General features: G+C 36.8%; 1 protein-coding gene across 2 annotated transcripts in view; it reads left to right on the forward strand.

Annotated features, from left to right (window-relative positions):
• Window positions 1-20,309, forward strand: part of ZNF277 (zinc finger protein 277) — a 118,300-nt gene that overhangs the window by 39,502 nt on the left and 58,489 nt on the right. The window lies entirely within an intron of this gene.

The following is a 20,309-nucleotide window of genomic DNA, read 5'->3' on the forward strand; positions in this document are numbered from 1 at the left end:
GATATGTCTTTTGCAAATGTTTTCTCTCAGTCTGTGGCTTGTCTTCTAATTCTCTTGATATTGTCTTTTGTAGAGCAAAGGTTTTAATTTTAATGAAGTTCAGCTTATCAGCTGTTTCTTTCATGGATCATGTTTCTGGTATTGTCTCTAAAAAGGCAGCACCATACTTAGGGTCATCAAAGTTTGCTAAACACAGGAAGAAATGCTTTTTCAGCTTACTCTTCTGCATTCTCAGCTTCCTTGCATAGCTTAACATAGTGGAAAAGGTAGCAGTTCTTGAAGCCCCTACTTTCTGTAGGGAACAACTTACCTAGACTTTTCAGTTTTGTTAAAGATCTTTATATATTGTGTAGGCTTCCTTTAAATAATGAGAAAGTTTGCCCTGATTGATTCAAATCATCATTTGGCTGGAAAAAATACATATTTGAACCCATACAACTTCTACATTATGCTGACATTATTCTTCAGTTTATCAAATGTGTATGAGCAGACTTGCATTAATGAAACATATTATATCAATAAAGACGTTAATTTGATTACATTTCATAAAGTCCTTTCTCTTTTCAATCACCTACCTGTAAAATATAATTTTGACTATCAAAAAAATCCTTTCTAAAGCCTATAGAAAAGTTGTTTTTTCCAAAACCAAAAATCATTTTTTACTCTTCCCCCATAAAATGTTCATCTTTTTTACGCTTATACCAAATTATAAAGTCATAGAATTGATCATATCGGTTCTCCTTAGAACGCTAGTTTGTGGCTTCACATAAAACATATCGCAGTCACCATAGAGTAATTACATTAGAATCTCTGTGTAAAAAAATCAGCATGTTTCGAAAGCTCCCTGGTTGATTCATAATGTACTGTCAAGTTTGAGAACCACTACCTGAAAATAAAAATAACAATGGTATTCATTTGGGTGTTGTTTTTAGTAAACTTGCATTTGAACATTCCAGTGAAGCCAATGCTAGTGAAATTACCATTGGCAAAATTTAGTATTTGCTGTTGCATAAATAATTTGCAACAGGTACCATTTATGTTAACTGACTTCCACCTATTCTTTTAGAGATACAAAATTTAATTTTATATAAATTTATATTTATATATAAGATTTATATCACTTTTTGGATTCATTTTTGTAATTGTGACATAAAACACAGGAAATTTACTTACTATAAATGGTTTCTGGTTTGTGATTACCATGAGGTTTCTATATAATATTCTATGTATATAACAATCTGTGTTGAGTTGATAGTCTCTTTAGCTTGACCTCTTTTTAAAAGCTTCCATTCTGAATGATGATCTTGCTGGATAGAGTATTATTGGCTGTAGATTTTTTCCTTTCAGCACTTTAAATATGTCTTGCCACTGTCTTCTAGCCTGTAGGGTTTTAGCAGAGAAGTCTGCTGATAGCCTTGTGGGCTTTCCATTGTATGTCACTTGTTGCCTTTCTCTTGCTGCTTTTAGGATTCTCTCTTTATCTTTAATTTTGAACATTTTAATTATAATGTGTCTTAGTGTGGGCCTCTTGGTGTTCATCTTGTTTGGTACTCTCTGTGCTTCCTGTACTTGGATGTCTGTTCCTTCCTTAGATTAGGAAAGTTTTCAGCTATTATTTCTTCAAATAGATCCTCTGCCCCTTTGTCTCTCTCTTCTCTTTCTGGGACACCTATAATATAAATGTTAGTGCACTTGATATTGTCCCAGAGTTCCCTTAGACTGTTCTCATTCTAATTCTTTTTTCTTCAATCTGTCCAGCTTGGGTGAGTTCCTCTAGTCTTTCTTCCAGCTCGCTGATCCATTCTTCTGTGTCATCTGCTCCACTATTGAGTCCCTCTAGTTAATTTTTCATTTCCAGTACTGTATTCTTCATTTCTGATTGGTTCTTTTTTATATTTTCCAATTCTTTGTTGACGTTCTCACTGTGTTCACCCAGTCTTCTCCCAATATCAGTGAGCATCCTTTTGAGTTTTTGTTTGAACTCTTTGTCAGGTAAATTGCTTATTTCTGTTTCACTTAGTTCTTTTTCTGGGGTTTTGTCCTGTTCCCTTGCTTGGAAGGTATTCCTTTGCCTCCTCATTATGCCTCTTTCTCTGTGCTTATATTTATGTATTAGGCAAGTCAGCTGTGTCTCCTGATCTTGGAGCAGTGGCCTTATGTATGAGATGCCGTGAGGCCCAGCAGTATGCCTCCCTCTCATTACCAGTGCAAAGGATTCAGGGGTGACTCCTCTTTGGGCTACTTGTGTCCTTCTGCTATGGCAGGGTTGCTCTTACTGCAGGTACCCAGGGAGTCTAGTCTTTCCCTCCCTGGCCGGGTGTTTGTAAATTGGGTTTGGGGAGCCCCAGCACTGTTGGCTGCAAGGTCTAATAGCACACTCCTGTTGCAGTTTCCCTGTTAATTGAGTATGTACCCAGTGTAGCTGGTTGTTAGGCTCAGGGGCTTATAGTTGCTGTAGTCCTCAGGCCTGCAAGGCTGTTGTCAGCTGTCTTAGGATTGAAGCTGAGTGGGGCTGGCCCTAGGCACGGGAACACCCAACTGTTTCAGGCTTTGGAAGGTGGAACCAGTCCTCTTTGTGGCTGATTATGAAGCAGAGCTCTTCTGCCCAATGATAAGCCCCACCCCCCACAGGTCCAGAGACACCATCAGCGCAGCCCTGGTCCACGCACACTTCCCGACCCCCTGGAGTGTACCCTGTTGCCCCACTGCAGAGGCCCCCACCTCTCCACTAACACCCCCCACAGTTCACCTGGTCCTCACACAGGCCCTACCCAAGAGAGGTAGACACACTCACCTGCCTGTAGAGGATCAAGGCACCCAGTCTATGCAGGCCAGCAAGTAGCCTGAGGGCTTGCTATTGGGTCGGGCTGGTCTCTAGGATGGCTGCCTGCCCTGGCTGAACTAGATTAAATCTTTGCTCTAGTGGGGTGGCAGACCCCTGGGCTATGAGGCCAGAGGAAGAACTTCAGTAGCATCTGCCAGCGTCTGTGTCAGCACACCTGTACTAGGTCACAATAATGGCTGCCACCAGTGTCTCAGTCCCAGGAGAGGTCTCACCTTTCACCGAGCTGCACTCAGAGCCTACCAGGTGAATCTCTTTTCACCGAAGGACTGTGTAGCTGTCTTTTTGGTGATTTTAGGTTGCTCTCTGAGACGGGTGAATTTGTGTGTGGGCCCTTTAAGAGCTGGGTTTTTTCAGCTTTTGTCCGATAGCTTTTCTGGGGGTATCCCCTTTGCAGTTAATAGCCAGCAAAGCCAGATAGCAGGACCCTCGTCTCAGTTGTGCTGAGTCTGAAGGATGCTTATAGCGGTAATGGGCCCCCACTAAGGTCTCCACTTCTCCAGGGAGGGCTACATACCTTAGGGTGGCTCCCACCTGGCCACCTGTGAAGGTCTGCTGCTCGCAAAGGTGGCTTTTTTCCTCTCCAGAAGCAATTTCTGCCCCTTCTTCTTCAGTCAGGACTGTCCCTTGCTGTGGGGGTTCTTTCTATCCAGTTTTCAGTTTTCTCTCCAGGGTAATTTTTCCAAGAATAGTTGTAACGTGGTTGTGTTTGTGGGAGGAGGTGAGTTCAGTGTCTGCCTATGCCGTCATCTTGACGAGATCCTCCAAAACATAGGAAATTTAATACTATATCAAATTGCTAGGACTAAAATCTGCTGTGTGTTTTATTGTCCAGCATCGTTTTGTTCCCTCGTCCTTCATATTGAAAGTCAAGTGATTTTTGTATGTGGCCACATATTTGTAGAAGATTGTGTTATATTATGGAGATGGGATTTATACTAAACTTCACTGGAGATACAAGAGGTTATCAGTAAACAAATAAATTCCAGAATTAAATATTTTTTAAATATCCTGAAAACATCACTGCATCTCAAGTGTTTTGCAGAAGCTTTGAAAGACCACTCATAACTATGTCTCTATGAAAGCAGCCCAAATCCTGGCAGGTTCAAGTAACTTGAAGGAAAAGGATTTGTTAAATGCCTCAAAGTAAAGCCAAACCACCTACCTGAGCAGGCTGGCATGTGACTGGCACTGAGGAAACGAATCCAGTGCTTCACTATCTTACTTGCTGCATTTGGGCTATTTTAGCATTGTGCTTTGTTCTTTTCTCTCCTCTGGTGCTTTGGACATTCTAACTTGTGTTAGGTTTATTTGTGAACATGACCAGCCTCCCTGGTGGAAAAGATGTGCGTTCCTTGAGGGCAGGGGCACTCATATTTTTCTTCATTTGCTCCCCAGTATCTAGCATAGACTTTTGCCTGAAAGTGGGCTGGAAGGGAGAATTACTTTCTAGGGAAACTTGTAAACTGGGATGATACAATGAATAGCAGTTAAGACTTTGCCTAACTTTAAGAAAGTTTCTGTTTCAATACCAGGACTAAGAGACAATTCATTACTGTTTTTTATCCTCAAATCCTTTAGAGCTGTTATTAAAAAGCTGCTTTATTGTTGATAAAGCTGTTATGAAGAGGTCTTTTACTATTTCAACAATTAAAATCCGTTGGTAAGTCAGTCTCAACTGATTTACCCAATGCCGAATAATCTAGTAAATATCCTAGCCAAGCCCCACTGTATTAATAATAGGCTGTCTTCTAAAGAAGTTAGACTAAATTAGTAATCGTTAACTCTAACGTCTCACCCAAAGATCAAAAAAGAATTAGCATGTTTTCTTAATTTTAGAATTTATTGTGGTATTTACTGTTGAAGATGGCAGAATTGCTTGTTAAAAGAGCAGAGAATATATTCAGTGTCTTCTTTCTAAATGAAAAAACCATTCAACAGAGATATTGATTTGAAACTACCTCTTGACTTTATTCTAAATTATTAATATGTTTACGACATAAATCAAAGAGAGAAATGCATTTGTAGAGTTGTCAACAAAAGTGGACACTTTCCATTCGGTAGAAGGGCAAAAATTAGTTTTTTCAAGGAACTAATTTATATATCATATATACATGCATATATATATATTTGAGGAATTCAAATGATCTAAAATAAGAATTTAAATCAGTGATTGTGGTACTTGTGAAAAATCCATATTTATTAATGTGTTTTTCTATGCCTAAAAAATTATCATTCTTAACCTCTTCCATAAAAACAAAACTATTTATTGTACTAAAAAATTACTCATATTGATGAATTAGGACGTCAAACACTAAAATAAAAAGATGACATAGCTGTTTAATTTTGTAAGTAGAGACATATTAGTCCCACAACACAAAAATTTATGATTCTATCAAAAACACTAATTATACTTATTAGGGAATATCAGATAGGTAATTTATAATTTTCTAGTTGCCAACCCCTTTTATTACAGTATTGACTAGAATACTAATTCCAGAGTAATTGCCTGTCAAATCAAATCAGTTAAATTAGGTTAAACTCAACCTCTGTGAATGCACTGTGAAATTTCCACTGGGCATCACTTATTTAGAAAGCATAGGCAGACCAATAACCAATCAGATCTTTCTAAGTCAGAATTTACCCTTCTTCCTTTCCATCTTTTCCCCCTTAGATTACAGTAAATAAGAGCCTTCATCAATTCCTTTGTTTCCCCATTCCTGCCAAAAGTTCTTTTGTTTCCTAATGTCTTTTATTACATTTACCCTCCTGTCAGGATCTCCAGCGTTGTTTGTAATACGTTATTCTGGTTAATTAAGTTTATCATTGAGGTTAACATTTTAATGCCGCCTTTGTTTATTTCCAGATTTATAGTCCCAAATTGCTAATGTCTGCCCCCTGACTACTACTGCCTTCTACTGATGGGAGGGAGATAAAGTTGAGGACTTAGTTCCGTTACTTAGAATGAAATGTATGTACCCAGCCTGGAATTCCACTTACGGCCCCAACATTCCAAGTCCTGGCCCTTTCAAAATAAGAACTTGTTGTAGTTTCACATTTAGCTGCTATGAAGTATCTTTGATAGTGTAGAGTAGGAGTAGTGGAGGAAATGAAATATCATTGACATGAAAGAATATTTAAAGTAGTCATGTACCACAGAGTATGGTCTTTTATCCTTCATTCCAACTCCTTTTGTATTCTAAATTTCTCACTGGCAGTAAACATTAGAGTTAGAGGAAACAGTTCTGCAGAACTGAATATACTTAACCGTGTACGTTTTAAAGCATATTTTTAACAGTAGAAATCTTGTCCGATTTAAATCCACAAATAAATCAATCATTTATCATATTGGATCTATCTTTATCCATTTGCTTTATCTTCATAGGATTTATTTCCCTCTAAAATGTCATGAACTTTTAATATTTGAAACAGCTGCTGCTTCCACATTATTGTTATTACTGCATTATTAAAGTAGACAACACTAATCCTCTTTATGAGTGGATTATGATAAGAATGTGTAAACCAGAAACATATGTAATCGATAGCCAAGAAATGAAACCAGTGTACCCTTTAGTTTCCCAATTTTGCACCAAAGTTACCTGAGAAAAGAAACTTAATCACATATTCACCATTAGGTAGTTTTGAAACTAAGAAATGCTGCATGGAAGAGAGCTATCAGCCAAAATTTTAAATTCTGCAGTGTTTTCATAGTACAATAAAGGAAAGGAACTTAATTAGTATTATTTGATTAGCTATGATATATGTGGGAAATCAAACCATTTCTACAACTCTAGTCTACTATATTGTTTGCTCCTGAGCTCCATTTTTCAGTAGCTCATAAGCTAATTGAGAGTTTTCTAGACAAAAAGAATAGATTTACAAATAACCTTCTTCCCAGCCAGTCCTGGCAGAGTTTGATAGGATGGATAGTGCTTTGGGGAAGTATGAGAAAGCAGTTTCTGGGCATTTCTGGAAAGAGTGGCTATGTGAATAGCTTTAATATTATAGTAGGATGGTTGCCCTGTGTTCTTATTCAGTCACTGCCTGACTCATCTTTGCTATTGATTATTGCTTGTACTGAACAAACCTGTTTCACTAGAAATGACCAGATGACACAATATGCTACAGAATTTAATACCTAAAACAGTTTTTCTTTAAGGAATGGGAATGTAAAAAGAAAAATCTTTTGGAGAACAAGAGAGTTGTTAATCCTGATTCTATGTGAAAAACATGTTGGTTTTTCTCAAATAAATCTTTATTGTAGACAGGATGCAGTAATCTGATTCTATTTAGAGACTCTCTGGAACATATATCCCCATAGATAAAGAACCCCTTCTATTATGTCCGTTCTCAGATAGTAAATTCCCGTATTTATATAAAAGGTAACATTTTACTTCCAGCAACAGTAATCAAGAGGGTTAACTTTAATAGTGGAAATTTCAGGCATTGTGATAACCAGTTAAAAAAAGTACTTTTGCCAGAGGGTTTATCTGAAGTTTCTATATTATAGCCTATATAATTATTGCCTATTGTGTCTTCAGGCTATCTCCTTCTGCTCTGACTGCACAGTGAGATCATTTAAATCCTATTCCCAAATGGTGGTTAATTTAGTTATTTAATTACTTGAAATCCAAACATAAGGACACTATTCACATAAGCATCATAAATAAAAATGTTAGACTAAATGACAGAAAAATACAGTATAAGTGACAGGATGCGTGGGTTTTAAATTGTTGGGATCCCCAGAACCCTTTAAGAATCTATTAAATCAAAAGACCTTCCCAGAAGAATTCATATACACATAATTTTGAATAATAGCCAATAGTAACTTGTGGCTATTTCAATTTAAATTAATTAAAATTAAACAAAATTGAATTTCTCCAGTCTCACTATCCACATTTTCAATGCTCAAAAGCCACATGTGGCTAATGGCTAACATATTGGACAGAGCAGTTAAAGAACATTTTCTTCTTCATCTCAGAACGTTCTATTGGACAGCACTGGGTTAAAATTTCTAAAATACTCTAAGAATCTTATGATTATGTGTATTTATGTATATATGATTGTGGAGAGCTGCATGATTTGACAGTCCAGAACATAGGACATATTACTTATAAGAAAAGTCAGCCCCTTCTAGGCACAGAATACAGATCTGTTCCTGAAATATAGGTATGACTAAAAAGTAAGGCAGCTAGCTAACCTTAGGCGGGCCTTCAGGACTGTTCTACTATCATTGTTTTTATCTTATTATATCTAAATTGCATTTTGTATAGTAGTAGTTCTAAATCTTTTCCACTTTTCCTTTAGCTCTTGTCTTCAGTACGGTTGGAGACCCCACCTCGTGTGCTCAGAAAACCGAGGCTGTCAATATAAATTCTTTCAACTTCCTTTTTGTCTGTATAAAAATCTCATCATGTTTTCTGTTATTATAATGTGCTACAGAAATAGCAGGCTAAATGCAAAAGCCTTTGAATTTCAACAATATAATCAGGACCTAAGAGTAAATAGATAGTTATGAAATGAGCTTATTCTTTTTTAGAAGCGTGGGCTCCACTCTCATATGGTTTGATCCTTTAGATCTGTGTTAGGACCACGGAATATGTGTTTTGAATTAATCCACAGGAATTTCTAACACACACCAGTGCGGGTGATAGCTGTCTCTTTCCATCCTCAAACTTTCAGCTATACTCATTATTATCAGTAGTAATAATAGGAGCTAGCTTTTATTGAGCTTATGTGTCAGTGCTTTACATTATTTCCTCAATTACATTAATTTTCTCAATTAACCCTCATAACAACTCTATCAAGTGAGTTTATGAACCATAATCCATTTTATATTATAGAAACAGGCTGGAAAAGGTTAAGTAACCTGCCCAGGATTAGTTAATAGGAGTTAATGGGACCAAGTGTGCAGTACAGTATTTTTAAGTATATGCACACTGTTATACAGCAGATCTCTAGAACTTTTTCATCTTGGAAGGCTGAAACTATACTCATTGAACAGCACTCCCCATTTTCTCCTGCCGTATCCACTGACAACCACCATTCTACTTTCTGCTTATGAGTTTGACTACTTTTGTTGTTAGTGCCCTCGAGTCAATTCTGACTCTTAGCAACCCTGTGCACAGCAGAGCTGAACCCTGCGCAGTCTTTTTCCACCATCCTCTCACCTTCCAGCACTATGTCAGATATATGCTCTGCTGCTATTCATAGGGTTTTCATGGCAAATTTTTTGAAAGTGGCCAGGTCCTTCTTCCTATTCTGTCTAGTCTGGAAGGTCCGTTGAAATGTGTCCGAGTGACCCTGCTGGTATTTGAAATGCCGATGGCATATAGCTAACAGCATCATAGCAATACACAGCTACCAGAGTATGACAACTGACAGACAAGTGGTATGGTTCCCTGACTGAGAAATTGAGTTGGGCTGTGGCAGTGAGAGCACCGAATCTTAACCACCAGACCACCACGGCTGGCTATTGACTGCTTTAGATTCTTCATCTAAGTGGAATCATACAGTATTCGTCCTTCTGTAACTGACTTATTTCACTTAGCGTAGTGTCCTCCAGGTTATCTATGTTGTAGCATATGATAGAATTTCTTTTTTAAGGCTGAATAGTATTCCATTGTATATCTGTACATTGTATATCTGTATTTTCTTTATCTATTCATCCAGGTTGTTTCTATCTCTTGGCTATTGTGGATAATGCTTCAATGAATATGGGAGTGCAAGTATCTTTTCGAGATTGTGTTTTCAGTTCTCTTGGATAAAAAATACCCAGCAGTGGTATTGCTGGATCATCTGATAGTTCTATTTTTAATTTTTTGAGGAACCTCTATCCTGTTTTCATAATGGCTGTACAATTTACATTCCCACCAACAGTGTACAAGAGTTCCTGTTTCTCCACCCCTCACCAACACTTATCTCTTGTCTTTTTGATAATAGTCATTCTTAATGGTGTGAGGTGATATCTCATTGTGGTTTTGATTTGTATTTCCCTCATGGTTAGTGATGTTGGGCACCTTTTCATATACCTGTTGACTATTTGTATGTCTTCTTTGGAGAAATGTCTATTTAGGTCCTTTGCCTGCCCACTTTTAATCAAGTTATTGTTTTTTTTACTATTGAGTTGTATGAGGTCCTTATGTATTTGGATATCAACCTCTTATCAGATATATGGTTTACAAATATTGTCTCCTATTACATAGGTCATTTTGTTGATTGTTTCCTTTGCTGTGCAGCAGCTTTTTAGTTTGATATAGTCCTACTTGTCTACTGTTGCATGTGCTTTTGCTGTTATATCTAAGAAATCATTACCAAGGCCAATTTTATAAAGCTTTTTCCCTGTGTTTTCTTCTAGGAGTTTTATAGTTTCAGGTCTTATGTTTAAGTCATTAAACCATTTTGAGTTGATTTTTTTGTGTGGTGTAAAGTAAGGGGCCAATTTCATTCTTTTGCATGTGAACATCCAAGTCACCCAACAGTGGTGTTCTTTGACAAATGGTTGTTGAAGAAACTGTCCTATGCCCAGTGTGTAGTCTTGACATCTTTGTCAAAGATCATTTGACTGTATGTGCATGGGTTTATTTCTGGGCTCTCTATTCTGTTCCTTGATCTCTCTCTATATAAATAGATGATATGTATGTGTATGTATGTATGTGTATGTGTGTGTATATATATATCTGCCTTTATGCCAGTACCATACTGTTTTGATTACTGTAGCTTCGTAATATGTTTTGAAGTCAGGAAATATGAGGCCTCCAGCTTTATTCTTCTTTCTCAAGATTGTTTTGGCTATTCACAGTTGTCTGTGGTTCCCTATGAATTTTAGTATTGTTTTTTCTGTTTCTATAAGAAATGCCATTGAGATTTTGATCGAGATTGCTCGCTTTGAGTAGTATGGACATTTTAACATTTTAAGTCTTCCAATCCATGACCATGGGCTGTCTAATTGTATCTTTAATTTGTTTCTTTATTGTTTTGTAGGTTTCAGTGTACAAGTCTTTTACCTCTTTGGTCATGTTTATTCCTAAGTATTTTATTCTTTTTGATGCTGTTGTAAATGGAATTGTTTTCTTAATTTCCTTTTCAGAAGGTTCATTGTTAGCTTATAGAAACACAACTGATTTTCATATGGTGATTTTGTATATAGCAACTTTGCTGAATTTGTTTATTGGTTATAAGCATTTTTGGCTGTGTGGACTCCCTAGAGAATTCTATATATAAGATCAGGTCATCTGCAAACAAACATTATTTTACTTCTTTTCTGATTTGGATGCTTTTATTTCTCTTTTCTTGTCCAGTTGCTCTAATTAGGACTTCCAGTGTTATGTTGAATACAAATGGCAAGAGTAGATATTCTTGTCTTGTCTTGTTCTTGACCTCATAGGGAAAGCTTTCAGTTTTTCACAGTTGAATTTGATGTTAACTGTAAGCTTTTTTATATGGCCTTTATTGTGTTGAGATAATTTCCTTATTTTCCTAGTTTGTTGAATATTTTTATCATAAAAGAATGTCAAATTTTGTCAGATACTTTTTCTGCATCTATTGAGATGATTGTGTGGTTTTCATCTTTCATTATGTTAATGTGGTGTATCATATTGATTGATTTTCATATGCTGAACCATCCTTGCATCCCAGGGATAAATCCCACTTGATTCTGGTTTATATCCTTTTAATGTGCTGTTGAATTTGGTTTGCTAGTATTTTGTTGAGGATTTTTGCATCTATATTTATTGGAGTACAGTAGTTCCCCCTTATCCATAGTTTTGCTTTCTGTGGTTTTACTTAGCCACAGTCAACTGTGGTCCAAAAATATTAAGTGGAAAATTTAGAAATAAACAATTCATAAGTTTTAAGTTGTGCAGCATTCTGAGTAGCGTGATGAAATCTCACACCATCCCACTCCATCCTGCCTGGGACATGAATCATCCCATTGTCCAATGGATCCGTGCTGTATACACTGCCTGCTCATTAGTCACTTAGTAGTTGACACGGTTATCAGATAGACTGTCACAATATCACAGTGCTTGTGTTCAAGTAACCCTTATTTTACTTAATAGTGGCCCCAAAATGCAAGAATAGTGATGCTCACAATTCGGATATGCCAAAGAGAAGCTGTAAAGTGCTTCCTCTAAGTAAAAAGGTGAAAGTTTTCAACGTAATAAGAAAAGAAAAAAATTATGAGCTGAGGTTGCTAAGATCTATGTTAAGAATGAATAGTTCTATCTGTGAAATTGTGAAGAAAAAAAGAAATTTGTGCTAATTTTGCTGTCACGCCTCAAAAATGTGTGTATAGGAAAAACTGTAGTATATATAAGGTTCAGTACTATCTGAGGTTTCAGGCATCAATTGGAGGTCTTGGAATGTATCCCTAGCCAGTAAAGAGGAACTCCTGTATTGGCCTGTAATTTTCTTGTGGTGTCTTTGGCTCTGATATCAGGGTAATGCTTGTCTTATAAAATGAGTTTGAAAGTGTTCCTTGCTTTTCAGCTTTTTGGAGGAGTTTGAGAAGAATTGGCGTTAATTCTTCCTTAAATGTTTGGTAGAATTCTCCTGTGAAGCCATCTGTTTCTGGGCTTTTCTTTGATGGGAAGTTTTTCATTACTGATTCAATCTCCTTATGGGTCTGTTCAGATTTTCTATTTCTTCATTATTCAGTTTTGATAGGTTGTATGTTTCTAGGAATTTATCCATTTCTTCTAGGTTATCTAATTTGTTGCATATAATTATTTGTATTAGTCCCTTATGATCCTTTGTATATCTGTGGTATCACTTGTAATGTCTCCTCTTTCAATCTTTATTTTATTTGAGTCTTTTCTCCTTTTTTCTTAATCTACCTAAAGGTTTGTCAATTTTTTCTTTTCACAACACTGACTTTTAATTTCATTGACTTTTTTCTGCTTTTTTCTATTCTCTATTTTGTTTATTTCTGTCCTTAGCTTTAGTTTTTTCTTCCTTGGAAAATTAGGAGGGAAAGTTAAAAAGTTAGGTTGCTTGCGCAAGATCTTTCTTCTTTTTAATGTAGGCATTTACCACTATAAACTTCCCTCTTTGCAGTATTTTTGCTATATCCCATATGTTTTGTTATGTTGTGTTTTCATTTTATTAAGACTTGTTTTGTGACCTAATATGTTACATTACTTTCCTCTTGAAAGGCCTTCAGGATCTACTGATAACTTCTAAATTAAACATGAATCTTTGACCTGGCATTAAGGCCCATCAACATGTGATCCATTTGCCTTTGCAGCCTTTTCTTACTTATACTCTAGCACTAATTGGACTATTTTGATTTTTTTAACTACCCATATTTACTTGCTGGAATTCTTCCCTATTTCAAAGACTTTATCCTCTATGAAGACTTTTCTTCGTTTCTCCTGACTTGAGTTATTTTTTCCTCACTATCCCTTAACCCTTGAATTATACAGCCAACTTCACATGTGTTGACATGTATTATAATTGTTTGTACAGATGTCTTATATATTCCTCTAGATGAAGACCTCCTTCAGGATAGGGATTTTATATTAATAATCTTTGTATTTCTGATAGTACCTGGTGTACACCTTATGCATAGTAGGCATTCCATTTTTAAATGGTAGATTTAATCAAAAATTTCTGTCTTAAATGTCAAGACTTAGAAAGTGACCAAATAAAACTGTTTGCTTTGCTTCGTAATTTTGTCTGTCACAGTCACATTGAGGAACTCATCAGATAACATGCTTTTTATTTTAAATTTTTTCAGTGTTAACATTTTGGATGAATAAATACATTCATAATCTCTCATTGTTTTTCTTTTTGTATATTTCTTTCAAACTTTAGACATTTTTGTGAGTATATGTACATGTATGTTTGTGTGTGTGTGTGTGAGGTATTATGTGCAATTCATTCTGGATTAGGCTCTTTTCAGTTACTATCAATCATATTTTGCAATATTTCTCCATTGTCTTCATAACTACCGTTTATCAAATGCATAATATACAGCACCAGTATACCATATTTTGTAGAACTGATTTTCCTTTGCATAACATTTAGGTTGTTTCTCTTACTTTGCTTTATAGGTGGTGGTGTAATAAAGTTTTCATAGCTTTTTGCTTGTGTTAAATTAGCTCCTTAAATTTTCAAGCATGGGTTTATTAGGTTTAAGAGTTGAATGTGTATATAACCCTGTTTTCATATGAAAAGGAAGTGGCAAACCTGCCAGCTATATATGAGGATACTGATCCAACACAGCTTCATCAGTAGTCTCAGTGTAGTATTGAGAGAGAATGTGTATGAACGCTGATTTATTTGTCCATCCCTCCATATTTTCCCACTCTTACTAGGAAGACAGTAAATTAATCTTTTAAATATTGGGCCTCAATAATTTATAAGGGGCCAGCCTGGTGGCTCAGTGGTTAAAGGCATGCGTTCTGCTTCAGCGGCCTGTAGTCTGCCGGTTCGGATTCCGGGTGCGGACATGGCACCACTTGGCAAGCCATGCTGTGGTAGACGTCCCACATATAAAAAAAGTAGGGTAGGATGGGCACAGATGTTAGCTCTGGGCCAGTCTTCCTCGGCAAAAGGAGGAAGATTGGCAGTAGTTAGCTCAGGGCTAATCTTCCTCAAAAATAAATAATTTACAAAATGAATTATTAGCCCAGAGGTAATTAAATAAGGGTCTTATATTCTTACTCTGAGCTTTGTGATTAAAAAGACTAGACTCAGTCTCTTCCATTTTCCAAAGGCATCTGTAAGGGACACGCACTCTTAGTAATTAAATAACTGATTTGTTTAGGAACTAGAAGGCCATTTTTAGTCTGAGAGAGAAAAATCCTCAAGAATTTAGAAATAAAGTTACCTTCTTGGAGTTTAATTATCAGAATAAAATCAACAGATAATAAATGAGATTGACTAGGTGTTGGAGTCCTATGGAAAGATACGATGTCTGTCAAATCAAAAACTTAGAGAACAGGCCTACCTGAAAATATTATTCAGCCTTGACAAAATAAAACTTAAGAAAGCTATACTCAAATAAATTACACTAATATAAATAAAGAATAAATGTAAAGGAGATGTTTACTTTGGAAACTAGCAACTTATTTATAGCATTTTCTGAACTCAAACAGCAAAAACAAACGAAATACCCTGCCAATCTTGAAATTCCAGTTTTTATGATGGTTATCAATTAATTAGATTATCAGAGTGTGATAGAGTAGCAGCTAAACCATTTTGGTCTTGGTTGAGTATATCACCAAATTACTGCTTTATTTTTTTTAGAGTTTCAGTAGTAGTGTGGTAGTGTGCCAAGCAAATTGTGATGCCTTTCTTAAAGGGGAAATGATGTGTGAGGTGTTCTGCACTTCCCTACAATGGAATGCTGAAAAATTTCTCATCAATTCTTTGTTGATGTGAGCTTTTTTTATCTCATTTGACTTAAAGAGGACAGAAACCTCAAAGGCTTCTTATTTTTCCTTCAAAGCACCAGCAGCCTTTATCTACTTGGCAGTAAGGATACATTGCAAGTCTAGGGTTACCTATTTTAGCACATGGATGTATTATGAATTCATGACTTGTTTGTTCCTTAGTTAGAACTTTACTACTCAAAGTATGGTTTGTAGATGGGCAGACTGACATCAAGTAGGAACTCAGACATGCAGAATTTCAGGCCCTTCTACCTCCCAGACCTACTTTGTTAGTTCATGGTGTCCAAGAAGCACACTCCAAGATAGGATTTGATGTGTAAGAGGTTTGTTGGGGAAGATAGCAGAAGAGAGAAAAAGGAGAGGGAGCTGGAGGAAGTTGCATTGTAGGTCTGACCTCTGGGAAGAAAAGAGGGAAGGGAGGAGGGGTGAGTAGAATCTCAGACTGCAGCACGGTTCTAAGCAAGTTTCTGGCAAGCTCATGGGAAGTCTTCCAACCAATGTTACATGTCAGTGAACCTCCATTTCTCAAAGGAAGGAGTGTGCCTTGCTATTTCTGTTGCCTGTAATCATTTACTGAGAGAGCCTGTGGAAAGCTTGGCTTCAGTGCGAGTAGGGTTTCAGAGCACAACACCTGAGGCCATCTTTCAGTTATGCTCAGAGCAGCGGGAGATTTGACTGGCACATTTCCCTGGTCACCACACCTGCTGAATCATGATCCACATTTTAACAAAATCTCCAGGTGATTATATGCACATTAAACTTTGAGAAGCACTGTCCTAAAATAATAATTTGACACTTTGTGGATCTTACCCAGAGTCAACCAAATTTTTCATAATCAACTAGAATCTCCTCAAAAACTCAGCTCTCTTAGGATGGTATTTTTTACAGTTCATTTGAACAGAGTGGCTGTTCAAAGTGAGAACTAGAGCAGATAATTTGTTGTTAATTTGTAACAAATGTGTGAAGCCGATTTGGGGCCAAGGCAGAATTTCCAAGATACTTTGCCTTTTTGCTGAAAGGCGCTAGATAATTTACTTCCTTTTGCCTTTTAGAGTTCAAGGTCCCTGTATCAAAGAATTATATATTTCTGCATCTGTTGTCTTTTTACCATGTGGTAAGTAGTAGATATATTTCTTGTGGTGACAGCTGGAAATAACAATCTGTTAGACAAATCTTACAGAGTTACATCTGCTGGCCTATTGCTTAGTGTTTGAGGGGCTCTCTATAGGACAGAATAGACCATCAAGTAAGTTTTGCCACAAGGCCTTGTCACCTAATTTGTGTGCTTTTCCATGAGTTCAAGATACCTCCACTCTCATATATGATCAGGATGCTCACAATCACCATGTGATCATCCTCATAACCACTGATTCCCAGGCTTCAGTCTAGGGACTACTGCTTGGTAAAAATTGCATTTCCTCTGTCTACAGTAAGGTCTTGAAATCAGTACTTTTAAAAGGTCCTCCAGGGGCAAGCCCATGGCATAGTGGTTAAGGTCACGTGTTCCACTTCAGTGGCCCAGGGTTCGTGGGTTTGGATCCTGGGTGCAGGCCTACACACCACTCATCAAGCCATGCTCTGGCAATGTCCCACATACAAAATAGAGGAAGATTGGCACAGATGTTAGCACAGAGCCAATCTTCCTCACCAAAAAAAAGAAAAAAGAAAAAGTCCTCCAGATGATGAAACACAAACAGATTTGGCAACCACTGCTCTAAATTAAAATAATATATTTAGGATTCAGGTCTATCCTGTAGAAACATCCTTTGATGGAGTGGTATAATTTACTCCACATTCCAAATGCCACTTGTTCATTGTTCACTGGAGAGTATCTTTACATGAAAAATTTTAAATGAATTTAAAAATCCCTAATTAACTATAATAATGCTTTTATTATACTCAATAATATTTATTATCTTAGAATTCAATGTAATTTTTACATCATTATTTATCAATTACTAATGGGCCTGTTACTTGAAGGCCCACAGCACTAAAAATCTGGCTGTAATTATAGTTGGACTACTCTCAATCCTGGGCAGAGAAAGTTTTCCTAAAGATAGACAGCCACTGGTCTTCCCTGAAATAGGACTTCCCTAGAAACGTGAGTTAAAGGTGTAGCTCTAGTTGTAAATACCTCTGGTCTGTTGTTCATTCTTTCATTTTTTCATCCAACAAACACTTATCAAATACTATCTATATTTTAGGCACTGTATAGTCTACACTCTAAATATGAAAATAAGTAAGACATAGTCCTTGACCTTTAGGTGTTCACAGACTACCCAAGTGGCAGAGATACACGTAAATAATTAGTTACAACAGAGATATTTGCTATTGTTGGACGTTGAGAGGTGGAGTGGATCGAGCCCATAAGAGGACCCAGAGAGGAAGGGCATGGCAAACAAAGAGAATAGTGCAAATAGATCACATGAGACGCCCATCACTGCCCCCCTTGTGCACCAGCCGTGTCAGGAATATCTCACTTCTGAGCAGATCATCTGAGCTCATCTAAAACTTGTTATTCATCCCTCTTGCAAAACAAAAAACCTGCTTCTCTACATGTATTTTTAGATTGGTGACTATTACCCCCATTCATACCATCTTCCCAGCCAGAAACCTGGGAGGCTTCCTAGTCATCTTCTCCTTTACTCCCAACCATTAACCAGGAACTGTCAGTTTAATCTCTGTGTTATCTCCTCTGACCCTCCTCCCTAAATACTGCTCACATTGCTGCCTCAAACAAACCCTCAGACTTGGACATCTGCAGTAGTCTCCCAACTGGTTGATCTCCTCATCTTGAGACTTGCCTCTTTCCAGTCCAATATCCCCATATCGGTTTAAAACATAGGAGTGGCTCTACTTCCTATAGGAAAACGACTAAACTCCTTAATGTCGTGTACAGGTTAAGAGTGCTAATGCTTAAGCCAGACTGCTTGGATTCAAATTCTGACTCCACCACTTACTAGCTGTCTAGGGCAAGTACTTAGCCCCTCAGTGCTTCAGTTTCCTCAACTGTAAAACAGGGGTAGAAATGGAATCTCTGTCATAGGATTCTTGTGAGGGTTAACTGAGTTAATAATGTACATATAAAGGGCTTAACAATGCCCAGCACAAAATAAACACACCATGGTGATGGCGGTCATGGTGGGATAACTAACATACGTTGGACGTGCCAGGTCACTAAAGATGACCTTGCCTTCCAGGGATTAACAGTCTGAAGGGGGAAGGAGTAACAGGTAAACAAATTATTTTATATGATCAGTGCCGTTATAAATTTGAGCACAATGCTAAATGATTAGGAAGTCAGAGAGAAAACTGTAAAATCTTGTTGTATAAAAATATTATACTAAAATTTTTATTTTCTGGACTACATGGTAGCTCAAGTTCCCAAATACAACTTAGTAACTCCCAAAACAGAAGTTCCTCATACATGAAATTTGCATGTTTATGATTTTGTTCCTGTATACCTTTACAGTGACTGCAAGCAATTTGGTTCTAGTATGTGTGTTTATTTGGGTCTATTCTCTTAGGAATAATTTGAAAAAAGAGAAACTGGGCATTGAAATTATAAAACGGAAAAGAAATGAACCACAGTAGAGTAGTAGAGAGTTTACTGTAAAGCCTTAGGAAAGAATAAAGACAGTGATAGAGATCAACTGTACCCAGTGGTTTCTGGAGGATGAGGGCTCCTGAGATCGGTTTAAGAGTTGCTGGTGAAGGTAGTAATGGGAAGACTGCAGGACGCTGGCAGAATACATATACATTCAGTGTGGCTTGTAAATATGTATTAGTTCAAAACAGGATTAAAGAAGAAACAGAGAGTTGGGGACATGCCTTTTGGTACAGGGGTCAGAGTGATATAGTGTTTGAATTTGGGCTCCACTTACTATGCTTAGGCCACTGACTAGTGCTGTGACGTTGGAATATTATTTAACTTTTCTAAGTCTCAATTCTCTTATCTAAAAGAGGGGGGTTATAATAGTACTAACCGAATAAGATAGTTAGGAGTAATTGAGAACGTGCCCTAAAGCGCTTTGCTGGTAATTTACAAATAGCAAGCGCTTTGTAATGTTAGTTCTTGCTGTTGGTGATGATTATTAATACATTGTTTTCTGCAGTCATGCAAAATGAATTTACCAATATCTCATTCAAACTTTGGGAGAAGGGTATAATAGAGTATTTGTTATTTCCTAGATGGCTGATAATATTTACTGTTGTTACTTTTATTTAGAATATGCTGCCTTTTGTTGTCCTATTCAACTGAATGTAAAATATTATTATAGAGTTTTGTAAGTATATTACTTATCTCTTTTCCCCCATCCTGTTTTTTCACATGGGGGTTTAAGTTCCTACAGAAGTTAGCCTACAACTGAAGAATACCACCTACAACTGAAAACTATAGAATTCCAAAACTCCTTGATTCCATTACCTAATTTAATAAATATAATAATGCTAACACACCAATTTTAATAGTGCTTCTGAAGTGCTTGTATATTTTAAGTATTCTTCCTATTGTCATGTATACCCTGTTTTCACCTTTTCTGGTATTAAATAATTTTATGGAACTAAGATAAACAGTTTGATTTAACATACTTTAATATAAGCAGAGTATTGTAAGTGATGTATTAGAGGACATCTCCTGTGGGATGCCTTCCCTCTCTAGCTCAGTTAAGTGACTCCCCTATCCCCATGCTCTCGTAAACCCTGTACATTCTCTCTCTCTCTATCCTTGTGACTTATTTGTACATTCAAACAAATTATAAGCACTTTAGCCTTGATAGTAAGGATCATGTCATGCAACAATGAGCAGGAAAGATCAGCATTCCGTAGGTACTCAGCTGATTTTTAAGAGAGCAAATGAATACTGTCCTCTTACATCACTTATCCAATTCTTAGGCCATGGCCAACACTGTACCAGGAACTGAATCAATGAATCAATTATTCAATTAAGAAGGCCTTTAGAAGTAAGATAAAGTAAGATAAAAATAAGAAATAAAATTTAACAGAATTAATAGTAACCTAATTCCAAAGACTGTTGTCTATAGAATGGCTGTCTTTCTGAAGAAGCTTCC

Source organism: Equus caballus, chromosome 4 (assembly GCF_041296265.1).
Source record: "Equus caballus isolate H_3958 breed thoroughbred chromosome 4, TB-T2T, whole genome shotgun sequence".
Lineage (NCBI taxonomy): Eukaryota > Metazoa > Chordata > Mammalia > Perissodactyla > Equidae > Equus > Equus caballus.